The sequence below is a fragment of the Triturus cristatus genome, chromosome 8 (genome assembly GCF_964204655.1).
Source record: "Triturus cristatus chromosome 8, aTriCri1.1, whole genome shotgun sequence".
NCBI classification, from domain to species: domain Eukaryota; kingdom Metazoa; phylum Chordata; class Amphibia; order Caudata; family Salamandridae; genus Triturus; species Triturus cristatus.
In genome coordinates this window covers 454,262,499-454,279,108 of record NC_140591.1, presented here as the reverse complement: position 1 = coordinate 454,279,108, position 16,610 = coordinate 454,262,499, and the positions used below count along the sequence as shown (strand labels likewise).

The 16,610-nt window shown below is 43.2% G+C and overlaps 1 pseudogene across 1 annotated transcript in view; it reads right to left on the bottom strand.

Moving 5' to 3' along the window:
* The window catches only part of LOC146802313 (E3 ubiquitin-protein ligase TRIM39-like), a 135,601-nt pseudogene that overhangs the window by 63,020 nt on the left and 55,971 nt on the right, over window positions 1-16,610 (bottom strand). The window contains exons 5-6 of the transcript XR_014968031.1: window positions 4,368-4,388; window positions 4,249-4,275 (exon numbers count right to left, since the gene is read on the bottom strand). The product of XR_014968031.1 is annotated as an E3 ubiquitin-protein ligase TRIM39-like (transcript). The remainder of the gene's footprint in view (window positions 1-4,248; window positions 4,276-4,367; window positions 4,389-16,610) is intronic.

The following is a 16,610-nucleotide window of genomic DNA, read 5'->3' as shown; positions in this document are numbered from 1 at the left end:
TTCCAGCACGAAATGGAGGTAAGTAGGCAAAATGTTTTGGGATGACCACCCTAAAGCTGACAGGTCAAACAGAAGCTTCCACAAGGTGTGGAGACAATGTAATGTGGGGAGATTACAAATTGTTCTGTTCATCTTTATAAATTTTGTAAGCTTATAACCCACCTTTTGGACTGCCCCTTCATTCCGACATGCTTCCAGTTGCCTTGGACTTAGAACAGATAAGGCATGTGGAAGAAGGTACTCTAAGAAGGCATCATTATGCACTACGTGACTGGGATTTCAAGGTCATGAAAATAGGATCCAGGCTTCCCTACCAAAGACCCCCTTGTCACCCACAGCAACTCTCATCATCTGAGTTGGTCTCCAGACTGAGAGTGATGGAAAAATCTCTAACTGATACGCTGGTCAGGGGAATGTTTATTTTCCTTCCCTATAATTACTCTCAAGACATTCGTATGGCTCAGAAACTTGGAAATTACTCCAATAGGTCCTGTTGTCTCGATCTGAAGTGGTCTGTAGTTCTCTACCGGTTACCCCAAAAACATTTATTTACACATGAGAGTTTGTGACAAAACAAAGTGTGCGTTGTCCATGTCAAGGGTTTTCCATGATTCTCTTCTCAGGGCACGTGCATGGGTGTAATGCAATAGCTTGTTTTATTCATATTCTATATTCACATCTACATGTCCAATGCTATTGCTGACAATCCCTGGAGTCCTTCATATCACCACATACAAAAAGTCCAAAGAGAAGCAAGATGTCAGAATCTTACATGGGCAGCTGGAAATTTGTCGCATCATTTTTTTCCTACCGCATAGATTCCCTTCCCTACCAATGCTGCCGCCACTTCTCTAGTGGAAACAGAAGGCAGATGTTAGGATCTTCCTTGGACCACAAGAACTCCCCCAGGCTTTCTTCCATTGTCCTCTTTATATAGGAAAAGCTGTGCCTTTCTCTGTCCTTCTCTTGGGATGGAACTGTGGGCATACTCTGCCCTCGGATTGGCCCTACATCTGGCTTGTGTGAAAGGCTTATGGTGTGGTCCCTCCAATGACTCACAATCTTTCATTAAGAACCTTCTTTCTGGTCTGTGTAGTGTCTATATTCATGTCAGTGTTGGAAAGGAAATTTCCTGGTACCTTTCCTGGGCTCATGGGAAGGATGTATGGAGTGGTCTCGGTTGTGTTGGTCTAAACTGCAATAGAGTCATGTGTTGGCAAAATAACCCACCAATGACAATCATACTTCTGCCTACCACCATGGAAGTCAACAGGTATCATGCGGTTTCCCACCTCTTGGGGGGAATGCGGACATCAGTCCACCTACTGTGGTGGTAAACCCAAAGGAAGAGGCAATCCATCATTGGAAGGTGCCTCTTGAAAGGAAACCTATTGCCAGCACCACACTAGAGCGGGACCACATACTGTAAAGGTTCCTGCCTCAGAGAACAATGTACAGCCAGACATATGTCCCAGTGCCACAGGGGCTCTCTACCATCTGCAGGCCGCTGCCAGATTAGAATAATATCTTTGATATATCGACCCCAGCAATCTTAGTGTATGACATTAGGGGCATAGGTGGCATGTTCTTCATCCCAGTGCCAGCTCCGCTCCACTTTGCCCATGAAAAGATTAGTGTTTGTGGGTGCATACGTGGTCCTCATCACAGTGCCTTGTATTCTAAAGCCGATAGTCCATCATGGTTTCTGTTAGATGTATAGACGGACCATTTTGACTGTAGCTATTGTACTGCCTGGTTGTCAATGGATACTTTGATGTACACTTGTTGTGTGCTTGGTGTTGTTTAACCTTAGTCACTTTTTATTGTTTACAAAGTACTACTATCGGAGACACATGGAAACATCCTGGACACCAACAGGATGCCGAGCAGACTGCATCAGGTTTCTTCCAGACCACAGGAAACGGATTACTCTGTACAATACATCCATCTCACAGCGGACTGCCAGAGGCTTTTCACCTCCCACTCACTGCCTGCTACCTTGACTGTTAGTTCAACTACTACAACTGATCCTGAGATCCACTTCATGCAAGACTGACATATATTTATTCTAATCATAAACGCAAACTGAGGTAGTTTGCTGTGCACTGTGAAAAAGTGCTTTGAATTCAATAAACCGGTTAGTCGTTAGTGCTGATTTGTGTATTCTGGCATTTCTTGTCGCTGTCATGCCTCAACGTGCAGTATTGCCAGAAGAATCTGAAGGTACATCTTTCACTTGTCCATAGGTTGGAGATGATTTGCATAGCTTTTTAATACATAGTGTTCTCTTTTGGAGGTAAACTAAATTTTGACAGTGGGATCATTATGTATGTTTTGCATTATATCAGCCATACATATACGTATCTTTTTTGCTTGTAACCTTGAAAAAAACTCTGGCTACATTGCGTGCTGGGTCTAACCTATGTCAGCAATTTTCTTCAACTTCTAAAAATTGCTCAGTCATGAAATTAATGTTGGATCTTGAATTAAAACTCATGCTACAATAAAAAAGCCCTTCACATTGTGATTATTGATATTGCGTTTTACTATATGGGACTGTATCAATATACTCTAAGTGATGTACTTTACCACCTACACTTCTCTAAAATGTGTATTAAGCTAGGGAGGAAGGCATGCCACCACCTTAATTCATGTAGAAGCACTGAAATAGTTACCATTGTGCAGCCCTTTTCCTAAAGCGGCCTTCCATGTAGTCTCAAACCTGATGATAATTTAAAGTTAAGCAGAAAGAGGAACCACTACAGTTTCTGTCATCTTTACTTGGTCTTTCAATATCAGCAACATTTCAACACCTGATGCCACAGCTTCTGTCTTTAAACTCTGCTCTTGATTTTAACCACATAATGAACCCTACACTGGTTGACACTCATAACAAGTTGATGACGTAGGATATTAAAGCAGACAAACAGTCACCCACATTTTGGGATACCTAAGTGTGAAGAGTATGTAGTGCTTTGAACACTTTTAACTGTACATGTCTATGAACTGTTCAAACCACCCATACACAATAGAAAACATCACCACACCTTCCATTTGTAACTCACAGCCACAAACTCACACAGTAGTAGGTCACGATCATCGACACATGTCTATTGTCTGTGGGAAAAATGGCAACAATCTGTGCAAAAAAGCAGATGTTTAATTAGGTCCTAAATAGCAATCTATACTTTGTTGGAATTAAATCTACAACAGACACGTGCATCACTCACTGCAGATTGGGAAGCCTTCAGGACATTTAGAAGAGGTCACATCACAAAATATATGAACATCAAGATTCAGTCCGTGGTGCATGAATTCCTCCTAAAATATGAAAACCTCCAGGGGTTGAGATTAAATATGCTTTACAAAGCCAGCCAAGAGATCCAAGTGGGAAATATGCAGATATACTTGTCAATACTAAAGTGAAACCGGATTTAGGACTCAGAAACAGAAATTATATGCAGATGAATTCAGTAAAAGTAGTGCACTAGAACAGAGTGGGGCCATGCATGCATGAGAAGAACACTGGACAGTTTGTCACATCCCTGAGGTGTCACATGGGGACATGATGGAGGTCAATCAAGTTTTCAGATAAGATCATTAGCCTTGGCTAACAGAACGAGAAACCCCAAAGAGAAAGTTTGGGGTTTTGAATGATTTACAAACAGGTGCTGTTGAAAGAAATTTGTAAATGTTATAGGTCTTTCCCTTTCTTTTCTACTTTTTATGCACGAGCACTTTCTCTTGAGCACATTGCTATGGTTCCTGGAGTGACCATTGTAAGTAATTAGGGGATGCTTTGCATCCATAGAAATTGTACTTCATGTTTTTGAATAATACCGCATCTTGTGTGATGAGGTTTTCATACTCATAGGTTCTCTCCCTGTGATTTTGTTTTCATAGAATTTGGATTCAGGATAGTTGGACTGATTTGTTCCATCAGTGCGGTCTGTTTGGACCATTGTTTTTTCTATCGCACTGTACCCAGGTCCTTCTGATTTTTTGTGTGTTACGCCAGTATTTTGTAATCCCTATATTATTATAGTCATAGTCTCTGTAAAGGCTCTGTAGACTCTGCCTGTTCAGTAGGACCCCAGGGTGTCCGAGCTTCTGCCTGGGTTTCAGTTTGACCCCAGGGTATCACAGCCAGTCCTGTGAGTCAGCATGACCCCGGTGAGCGTAATCCCGCAAGCGTCTCAGTATGACCCACATTTATTGGTACTATTAATCTGAATTAGGTTTACTCACTTGCATAGCTTTTTATTTATCTCCACTCTGAAAGTAAAAAGAGAAAACTTAGTTTGTGAAATCAAATAAAACAATGGAAAATAGTTAATAAAACCACATATAATTATTAATGACCTTACCTAGTTCTACAGGAATTGTTGCTGAAATAAAACAGAAATGTTAAATTAGACCCCAAACAATTTGCCAATTCTTACTTGTATTCCTGATAGTTGAAACAACCTATGAATCCTTTTCAACTCACTCACTCTCACCGTCCCCACATTTCACTCCACACCTGTACCACGATCATATCTGTATCAATCCTTACTCTCTACTCCATGTCACCAAGTTGTCTTTTCGATTTCAAATAATTTTTATTAGTAGTTTTCAAAAAGGAACAAAAAGACAACAAGCAATAAACTATGTACAGCCAAACGAAATTATTTTGATACATAAATTGGGCAAAAACATATCAGTTCCAATTGTAATGACACTCAGAGAACCTTAACCCCAATACTATAAGATAATGTAAAGAAAATATTGCTGGCTGATACAGCTGTATATGTCAGTCAGCCAGAAAAGCTCTATTGTCGGTTAAAAACCATAAAAGCACATATATATATATATATATATATATATATATATATATATATATATATATATATACACATATACACACACACACACACACACACACACACACACACTAAAATATGGACATGACAATATACAACAAAGTTCCACTTCAGGGGACTCCGGATACAAATAATATTCCTCAAGTAGATTTAAAATACAATATTAAAAGCAGTAAAAATCCTATAAAAGAGAAGAAAAAAAACCTATAATTCTGGATCAATCCCTAGGCTGTATACTAGTGGGGGTGCCTTCTAAAATTAAATGATTAAGATAGCACAATTTTAGGCAATTTTATTATTATTTTTGATTCTAGCGCCTCTTGCGCACCAGAGAGAAAAAAGATATCTGGAGGTAAGAAACACAATCAAAAAGGTGGTATCATATTTTAATATTCTAAATACCTCCCTGTAATCCCTGAGACCCCTGGATTTGCATAGTGGGACGATCCATTTACCTCTAGCCCTAGAGTAGAACGGACAAAAGAGCAAAACGTGCTGGTCCGTCTCTTCAACGCTTTCACAACCAGGACATAAGCTTGAAACATTGGGAACATTAAACCACTTGTTTGTCACAGCCCGCACTGGAAGAGTTCCATGTCTAAATTGGACATATAACTTCTTTGCCAGTGAGGGCTGGATAGCGTCCAAGAATTTCTCAAAATAATAATTATCCTTGGCCTCCAAAAATCGATTGGTCAACCTACCAAATGATGGATTTGATATAGTAAGATTCCACCGATATTGCTTAAGTACGACGACCAACGCCCTTTTAGTGATCAGGGGACAAGTTTCCTCAGGGAATAGCCACATATCTCCCCTACCCAGTGCATAGCAAAGCTGTTTGACATATTTTAACCAGGGTATTTTACCCGAGCCCCTTATAGTCAGAAAGTCCCTCAAGTTCTCACTATAGCTTTGGAGCTCTGGAGTAGACCAGAGTCTCCTCCAGTATAACAATGGACGATTAAGGCTAACCTCCTGTATCGGGGCCAGACCAATATCTAATCGTAAAGGGATCAGGGGTGTACTCTGGGGAAGTCTCAATAAGCGTCTAATAAAACTATTCTCGGTAGTAGACAGAGAGGTTGCATTAGCATGACCCCATAACTCTACTCCGTAAAGCACCCCACCTCTAGCCTGGGCCTTGTAGATTTCACCTGGCGGACCCAGAGATTTAGATGCACACTCATTTAAAACCTTTAGTATACCGCCAGAGGATTGGGCCAACTTCATGTTAGACCTAGCCATATGGGACCCCCAATCCATCCTATCATTTAGTGTAATCCCTAGATAGTCGAAAGTGGAAACTCTTTCCAACACAGAGCCCTCCAAATGAGGGTGGGGATAATTTGATGGTCTTGCATTAAAAACCATATATTTGGTTTTAGAAATATTACTCTCCAGATTTCTAGATCTACAGAAAGAACAATACGCCTCTAATGTTCGCTGGATACCCATAGGAGATTTTGATAACAAAAGGGTGTCATCAGCGAACATTAGGGCTGGTATTTTACGGGCTGCCAGACTAGGAGAATCTAAATCCCTCACTCCCATTAAATGTTCAATCAAACCATTGATGAACAAAGAAAAAAGGGTTACAGGCCAAAACACACCCCTGCCTAACACCCCTTTCCACCGCAAAGGGAGCGGAAAGCTCCCCATTCCTCCCATACCTCACCCTTGCAAAAGTGCCTTGATGCAAACGTTCGAATAAGTGGCAGAGGTATGCCGGAACACCCATCTCTAGCAGTATTGCCCAAAGCTTGTCCCTCTGAACCAGGTCAAACGCGGATCGGAGATCCACAAAGATCAGGTATAGGCTACCAGCCCCCATGGTCACCGTTTTCCAGTAAACCACCTGAAGTCTAAACAGTTGTCAGTTGTAGAAACCTTGGCACGAAAGCCCGCTTGGAGGGGAGTTAGGATGTGGTGTTCGTCCATCCAACTCTGCAACCTAGTTAAAAGAAGGCGAGCAAACAATTTCTGCAGGACATCAATGAGGCTAATGGGGCGGTAATTGGCCAGATCGAGTGGGGAAGCCTTCTTATGAATGGGAATAATCTCGGCACCCCGCCAGGTTAGGGGGGGGGCGATCTCCATGCCATGAAAACTAGCATTAAAGTATAGCAAAATATAGGAACCCAAACCTTCTGTTCACTCATGAATAGATCGCCCGGGATCCTGTCCAGACCGGGAGCCTTCCCAGAGGAAAGGCTTCTAAGAGCCGCCTGGATTTCAGGGATAGTACAAAGTTGATAATCCAAGACCTTTACAACTAGTGGCGCTGAAGCAGATATACCCTTCAATGGGGCGGCCAGGTCTGCTGGAGATACAGAATCCAAATGGGTGAAAAGAGGCTTGAAATGGGCTATCCAAACCTCTTCACTGAAGTTAGGTATTATAGCGGGGGGCCCCTCTAGCATGCCTGATCTAACTAGGTTCCAGAAGGCCCTGTGATCGCGACCTTCCAGGGCATCTTTGATACTAGCCCATCTCGAGGCTTCCCAGTCAGACTTGGACTCCATAGTAATACGTTTATAAGTATGTCTAACCTCCCCAATACTCGACAGGGAACCCGTTTTAACCTCCCTCACAAGAGCCCGTTTGGCCGCCCTACAGTTGTTAAACCAGTGAGCCTGATTTTTATCCCGTAGCTTAGTGTTGACTGAAGTGTAAAAATAATCAGCCAAAGTAGAAAGAAGCTTAGAATGAATATTCTCCAGCTCCTGGAAATAGGTGAGATCGTATTTATCAACCGGGAGTTCAAAAGCCTCTGCTAGAGAGGTGGACACATGTTGATATAGATGAGCTATTTTATCAGGAGCTAACACAAACTTAGCCCACCTGATGCGCCTACCCCCCGCCACTAGGGTTAAGTTCGAGTCAGGGAATATCTCCAATGCCCCCAGTTCGTATTGATGTCCCAATGTATGTGTTACTTCAAGTGATAAGAGATCATGATCACTGTCTACCCTATTAATTACAGTAAAAGCCCTCAGTTGGGGCCAGAATTCCACATTGACCATAATATAGTCAATGGTTGTACATTTTTCCCACTCCGTTATATGTGCACTTCCCAGGGGCATCGGGAGGGAGTCTACCATTACAGGCTCTGAGGGAGTGTGTTACTAGGAGCTTATTAATCTGTAGGGCCAACGGTGTTAGATGCTTTACCGAATACATAGAGCACTCCTGGATGTGCCAAATAGAATCCTCATCTAGGGTTACAGAGGGGATCCCTGCCAAAGGTTCGAAATGACAGTTAAAATCACCCCCGATAACGCTATGTGACGGCGAAGAAAAGATAGAAAGAAGTTCATCAAGAGCCTCTAGGGTAGATAACCCCAACCGGATGGGAATAGGGCGCAAGTAAACATTAATGACCGCCACCGACGAACCATCCAAGTATTTAAGTATAATACAGAGGATGTCCTGGGATTGAGAATCTATTACTTTAACTGAACACCCAAAATGTGTGGCTACCCAAATACATAATCCCCCCGAAGGACGTCCCCTGGGTCCCTGCACAGCTGGGATATCATATGTTGCAAAGCCTACCCTTATCGGGGGAGTCAACAACCAAGTCTCTTGGAACAAACACAAGTCATATTTGTCCACCAACTCACCCCACTCTGGATTGGATAACTTAGATCCAAACCCTGCTACGTTCCAGGACCCAATTAAAGATCTACGGGAATCTGCCCTTACTGGACTAGATATGGTAGACTAGCACATTAGAAGGGGGTGATCCTATAAGGGTCTTCAGAACCAGACCATCTCCCAAATGGCTACTATTAAGACATGGGCTGTGTGTGGATGTAGTTGTTCCGGCTTGCTTCTCCCCTAAAGCCCGCTGGGGAGAACTCTCCTCAACACTCCCACCCTCCACCACACGACAATCGGCCACGATCGATGACATAGTCAGTCCACACTATTCAAGACACTAAAAGTGTTAGCTACGGGTACATTATATTCCACTACCTGTGGCCCGTGATAGAAATAGGTTGATACGGGCCCACCCGGTAGTAAAACCCTTGAATAGAAATACCCCAAGGGGAGAGGATTGATTGAACGCAGATTACACGGGCCTCCCCACTCATGGAAGTGGTTGACCACTCCGGGATCCCTAAAATTAACAATCACACAATCCCCACCGATATCCTTGGGTTTGTTCCCCAACCAGCTAACTCTTCTAGCAAATAAAATTTCCCCCTGGCCCGAACTCAACAATGGTCTGTGTCTATTCAACCAAAAGATAACTTTGTTCTTCAACTCGGGGAAAGTTTCTCCGCGCTCACCTGACAACGAAGGAACCCCTGATAAAACCACCACATACGGAAAGGCCTCAGGTGGTAACTGGGGACAAAGTGGAAGTTGTTGGGATACATTACCAACATTTTTCGAAGCAGAGCCTTGGAGCGCTGAACCCCGACCTGCCCCATGCTTACTAGTGTCTTTAGGGGTGGGAGATGGATTACGGGGAATCGGGCTACCTGTAACTGGAGGCACCCTAGGTGGAATAACAGGGCCAGAGACATTAGTATCTGGGGTTCGTTTGTTCGTATTAATTGGGACCGATCCCTGAACCATATTGTCTAAACAAACTCCCTTTGAGCTATGGCCTTGTGAGGGCTGCTTGGTGTTACCTGGAGCTACTTTCACAATAGTATTCCCAGTTGAAATAGGAGGCAGATCTTGTCCTCCATTTTTAATGTTTATCAATGAAACTACTTTATCAATTCTACTCATCAAAATTTTAAAATGGGAATTGATGAGTTGTTCCAGTTGGGCTTGAAAATCAATTAATAAATGAGTAGCCCATACCGGTGGAGATAAAGTTGAAAAAGGTGGAGCAGAGTCTGTCTCTAGGTCATCTATAATAGGTATATTACTCTTAGCTAACTTATTAGTAGGTTTCGACTTTTTAGTTCTGGCGCGAGGCTTTAGTGTCTTTCTAGCTCCCTACGGGACTGAAGGGACTGCAGAATTGGTAGGAGGGGTAACAACCGGATCAGTCTGCGCACATGGAAGCTCAACATAAGAGGACGCTAGCGTTGAATCCGGAGAATTAACAGTGGATACAGATATGTTTCCAATTAGCGAGGGGGGTAATAAACCAGGTGTGAGAGAGAGAAGTCTTTCAGTATTCTCTATAGCCGACGCAACCACCCCTATGGATTTTTGTAACATTTTGTCTATAGCAGTTAAAGTCGGCACTGGGGTGGTTGAGGCGGTTTGTCTTGTGCACGGGCGAGAATTAGGGAAAATAGTTTTGCCCAGGATACTTCAATGTGTAGTTCACAAATCAGTTCACAGTAAAACAGTGAGAGAAGACACTCAAAAATAGTAAGACCCCAATAAATTGGACCAAAAGATAAAATATTAATAACATAACAAAACTTAGGCTAAATAATACATAATAACTAAGACAAGGTGGACCAATCCAAAGCTGTATATTAATAACTACTCTTCATAAAGTCTATGAAATAATAAAGAAAAATAATGAGAGAAAAGAAATGAAGAATAGTAATAACTAGTATGAGCTAAAGAAAAGGATCCCAAGTTGTCTTTTCAACACCTCACCCTCACTCCTGCTCTACATCACACTTTAATCTCCTCTCAAACCCTTACCGGCTGTTCCCTCCATACCTTACCAAGGTTCTTATTGTCATTCTCCTTCACCTTTACCTCAAGCCTATCCATACCTGAACCAACTGGCTTTCACACCATACTCCTCAATCTCCCCTCCATATGCGACTCCTCTCTCCTGCACACCTGGTCCCATTCTCTCCTGCACCCCTCACTCTACTTCTCTCCACCAGCACTTCTACTGCTGTTACCCTCCACCTTTTGCACCACTATCTACAGTCCACTTTCCTCTGAACCACTAAGCCCACACACTCACCCCTTCTGTCTAGCAATGGGTCACTGACTGGAGTTCAAGTCTGTGGCTGCACCCTAGACAAGTTAACCACTATCAATAGTGCTTCTTGAGGGAGCCTGGGAACACCCAGTGTGCATTTGGAACTCTACCTTGGATGCCGAGAGTCCTCGTATCAGTGCCTGGAGTCTAGGTCCATGCATTGGAAATGCTTTCTGCAGCTCTAACTGGGGTCATCATAGGACGTGTCATGTTAGATATGTCTGGGGGACCTGTAAGGACATATGGCATTCAGGTGGGCACACAAGTGGCTACACCACAGACCTGCATGGGGTCCTCTAGACATTCTAAGTTCGCCTTAATAAGTCAATTTTTCTCCAGAGAAGCTGGAACCATGTCTTACTGGAAGGAGCCCAGGTATGAGGTGTGTGCACAGACATGCACACAGTCTCCTTTAGCTCTAACTAAGAAGGAACACAGGAGGAACATAAGTGCTTCCTAGGAGTTTGTGAAACTCTGCCCTAGGAACGGATGGGCACTTTGGGTCAGTTGATGGGCCCCAGTTCATAAGTACTATCCCAGAAACATACTTGAGCTCCATCCTGCCCAGGTCTCCCTATCAGGTCAAGAAAACCTGGGTGTCTCACACAAGGTAACATGAGTTCTGGTCGCTTGTAGGCCCCGATTAGGGAGTATTTGCCACCTCAAAAGTCACTCTGAGTCCAAAGCTAACATATAAACAGACTTTTCTCAGATGACAGACTGAAGCTGAAGGGGATGGCAAAGAACCTAACTCTGAAAGCCACTACACCCAGCTGCTGGGACAGTCAGTGTCACACTGATGCAACTTGTATTCCTGTTACGTTAATTAGCTTAGTCACAGTATTAGATATAGCCTACAGTATGCAACTCTTCATTAGAAAGAGTAAATAAAGTGGGGATCTGGTCTATTTGCAAATATTCCATCTCTGTACTTAGTAACATTCATCGCCAACTTTATCAAACGTGACCACGACAGATTTATCAAAGACAGACATGCAGGAACAAATTCTAGGTTGATATGCAATATTCTCAGCATAACAGAAAAGAAATGTGAAGATGTTATGTCATGTTAAAAGAGCCTTAAGCCTTCTTTTACACAAAAAGGGTGTGCTCATGCTGAAAGGATATCTGAGGGGCGCTAAATGGAGATTATGGTTGGAAAACCAGATAGTCAGACACAGACTGAAGTTTAACAGGCAAGGAATTAAAGTAGGTAAGAAGTACTGGAACAAAGTGACCTAACCTGTCTATAAGGTGGGGGCTCGGCTGAAGGTAATTATTTGTAAACGAAAAGGTGTTAATACAGAGGAAATTAAATCAGGGAGGCATGCCTGCATTGGATACTCTGGGTGACCTAGATTTAAAGAGTTACAGTACTCCCCGCATGAGAGGATAAGCACTCGTACTGTGCACTGCCTTCAGTTAGGACTTGAGAAGGGCACAGTTTTGCAAATAAAAAGAATATGAAAATACCTGGAAGTGTCCCTCTGGGCGCTACGTTGGTTTGTCGCATTGGCGAGATTTGGATGTTGTACATAAGGTTCAATCAATAAAGGTGATACTACTCTTGTCCCAAAGTTTGCAAGAAAACTTTTTTGATATTTGTTCATTCAAACGGTAAGGAACATCATCCTGATGCGGTTAACCGTCTTTTAAATGTGATCCCAATGCATTTCGGGCACACTGGGGGCCCTTCATCAGGGGAATCTAAACAATAAAGTAAAACTGGTGTCACAATGAGGGACCACACCAAAGAGAACATTATATTCATGTACCTGGTAGGTTAGTACAATGGTGCCCACTGTGAACTACAAAGAAAGAAATCGACCACAACACATAGGTAGCATGTACAAATGTGTTTCAACAATTCATCCTCAGTCACAGATCTGGGTTAAATCTATAGTTGTTTTGCTCACCACACCACCCCAGTTTGGACCCAACTGTATGCCCATAACATGTGTATTTGTAAAGCGCACGTTCACCCTTGGGTATCTTGGCGCTGAGTAACCAATATTTATTGTTACTCAACTCAATAGTACTCATTTTATCGACCTCAGATGGATGAAAGGCTGAGTGGATCCGCCGGGATTTGAAACTGTGACCATGAGGTCGAACACAGGCCCCTGCAGTGGACGCATTAGTCCACTAGGCCACCATTACCCAGCATCGACCCTGCTCCCCATGGGAACCGTCAGGCTCATAACTCTCAGGCAAGGACTTCCCTGGACCAGAAAACAAGCATCCTGGGACCGGGGTATCACCCCTCAACCACCAGGCTAGCTTGAATCCAATAGCATAGTGTGCACAGACCCATGTCTGGGCATAGCTTTCCCACATAGGGCGACAAAGCCTAAAAAACACAAATGATTGATGGAATGAAGAAAAAGTCAAACATTCATCCCCCCAGTCATGGATCTGGTTTAATCCACCCTTTTTTTTGCTCACCAGGCCACCCCAGTTTGGACCCAGCCAAATGCAAATCAATCTTGACCCTGCTCCCCATAGAAACAGTCCAGACTGAACTGCCAGGCCAGGTCCTCCCTGGAATGGAAAGCAAGAATCTTGGGACCGGTTTCGGGGCATCACCCCTCATCAGCCAGGCTAGCTTGAATCCAGTGGTATAGTGAGCACAAGACCTACGTCTGGGCATATCCTTCCCACATAGGGCGACAAAGCAAAAAAGCACATATGATGGACGGAATGAGGATCAAATCAAACATTCACCCCCAGTCACAGATCTGGGTTAAATCCATCCTTTTTGTTGCTCACTACACCGCCCCAGTTCACCCTCAGATCTCTGTATTGGGGCAGAACGTTTGACATTGTTCAGCATTCCATACTTCAATTGTTCTTTTTGCATTTTTGCCCTAAGTGGGGCGGGTATGCCCAGACATGGGTCCTGTGCTGCCGACAGTCTTTGTGGAGGCCCCAGCTACTGTGAGTGTCTCCCTCGAGTGGCCCTGATGCTTGAAAACACCACTGCACCCAAGCCCCACAGCCTGAGCGGAAATGGACCGGCAGTGTCCCTACGTGCCCGATCATCTCAAGACCTGAGCCCCCGTTGGTTCAGCCAGACTGGCCCCACCAGTCGCAACTTGCAGCCTCTTTGTCCCAGGACCGCTTCCCACTGAAACCAACATGGCACCCGACGCCGAAGAGCAATTCTGGTCACTGCTAAGAGCCCGTATGCAGACTATGTGCTTTTCCCCTCTAAGATAACATTACCGAATTTGAGCTGATAGAAGTGTATTTACCTATTTTCTTCCGAACTGCTATTTTAAAAAGTACTTACTCACTAACAAAGTTCTTGGTGTCTAAAATTATATAAACATATGTGTTTTCTACTTTGGTGTGGATCTACTGATTGAGTGTGTGTATCATTTATTGTTTGGGTGTCTAACACTCCTCCTTGATGAGCCTAAGGCTGCTCGACCACAAAAAGAGCACTTTGGGATTCTTAAAGCAAGCCCTGTCCACTCGTTGGTGATACTTGGACTCACTACACAATATACCTCTTTTTGGTATATTATATAAAGAGCCAGCATCCTACATTCGTGGTCCATAGACAGGCAGCCCTCAATTATCGACCTGTTTAATGCTCATGCCTCATTAATCCAGAGTCTGTGCCACAACATAAATGGGCTAGTCTGTATTTGATCCTCCAAGGGAAATAGTCCTAACTCTTTATGGTAGATGAAGGTGGCAGAACCTTGGAGGTGTGAAAGCAAACGATGCGTGAATCTATTTTAAGCAGCCTGCAGCGCATTTGAATTATGAATTTCCCAGACCCCTGCCACAGGGCTTACTGAGTAGTAATTGGAATTAACCTTACAATATGGTTAGATCTTTTTCCTCTATTTATTTCTATACTCCGACATGTTTAAGGCAAAACTGATTTCAACCCAAACATTTGATGCTTCGAAAAAAATCTAGGTTCATACGTTACTTTTGAATGTCTTATACTGAATACCTTGTAAATATTAATGTGGGGGAAATTTTAATATATTTCAAATTAAGTATTCAAACCTTTTAGTTTTGCAATCCTGTAATATCAAATCACCCAAAACATAACAGCAGACTATACACCATAAGGGTTGTGGCTGGAAATATCAATGTCACATACAAATGAAAGGACCACAGAGGTATCCTTCATGTGAAAGGGTAAAATATATATCAGGATTTGGGGCAAAATGTAATCCCCAAGAAAAGTTAAACCACCGATCCCAATCCTCTACCTGTTTTAACTCAGGTACAATGATATGAAGGTTAGGAATCCAGGGAAAAAGGAGGAAGGAAAACAACAGATACCAGATTGGAATGGCGTTCACAGCAACCAAGATCCTCTCAGAACCTGCTCGGACATCTCGAATAGAAGAAACAAAAACTAAAATATTGCACAGTGTTTTTTGTATCTTTATCATATACAACACCAATGGCGTCATTAGACTTCTCAGCGAGGAAAGACTATGACTAGCCTCGGTCATACTCCGCGTCAGGCCTAGAGTGGAGGAGCCAAGGACAGTCTCCAGAACTGCTGAGATGTAGGAATGGGGCTCACTCAGCAGCAAGCAGGATGAGCCTTCTGGTTGCTGAAAGATGTAAAACTTCAATGGGGATGCTATCAGGATGGTCAAAGAAAGCAAAGGAAGGAATCAGATGGTAAGTAGGAGGTATCACAGGTAGGAAGTGCAAAGCTTTCTGAGACGGGAAGTGACTGACCAGAACTAAACAATTAAGGTGTGACAAGGGGCTGCAGAGTGCCGAACCTCATGGTAGTAATGGAGCTGAAAGAAATAGATGTTGCTAAACACTAATCCAGTGCCTACACTGAGTTTACAAAGTCACTGCGTCCCAGAAGTCCCGCCAGTAAATTCTAAGTGTCCATCAAGCTAATCTCTTGTTCTCCATATATGTTAATCCTGAACTCTTCTGAACTTGAATGATGGACGGCTTGAAGACTGTATGCGCGAGTACGGCCCTTCATTAGCAAGATCTTCCCCACTAGTCAAAACAGTACCCCTCTCCACCAAAATCCCTCCCCTGGAGTTTTGTACTGGGATCTAGTATCTTTGGGTACTACTGTGTGAATGAAAAAAACAGTTGAAGGGATACACTAAGGTGGCCGGCTCCCAGGATCAAGAGAAAAAGGGATCTTTCCAAGGCATCATAACTCTTTCAAGAGATTAATGGGTAGATTTACAAACATTTTGCACTAGGTTAGCATCACAAAAGTGGCACTAATCAGCACAAAATCTTTTTTTCCTAATTTACTTTCCAGTGCAAAACTTGTTTTACACAGGAAAGTACCCTAATAGTAACGCAAAGCACTGCTTTGCGTTTGTTTTGATCAGGAGTTATAGAGCCCACAAAGGCCCATGGGCTTCAAGGTGCTATAGAATAGCACAGGATGCAGAAGATTGGTAAAATACAAAAGATATAGTGCCTATCATAGAGTAAATAACCAGGTTTTTAGTGCATTCCTAAGAGAGATGCATTTTCAAGGATGTAAGACAGAGTGGAGAGTGTTCCAGAGCCTTGCTGCTGCAACTGAGAAGGCTCTGCATCCCCATAATTTTTATGTGCTGAATGGAGAGTTTTCGGGGGCACATACAATTTAAGCATAGTTTTAATATTGACTGGACTTACAGTGTAGAGAGCTTTGTGTTCCATACATTTAGCCTTAAACCATATATGTTTCTCTTGCCGTAACCAGCGCAGTTCTCGGAGACCTTTTGAAACAGACTGCCACTTAGGGATGTCCAGCGTAAGTCACGCAGGTGCATTCAGCACAAGTTGCAGCTTTGCAAAGGTTAACTTGTTCATCT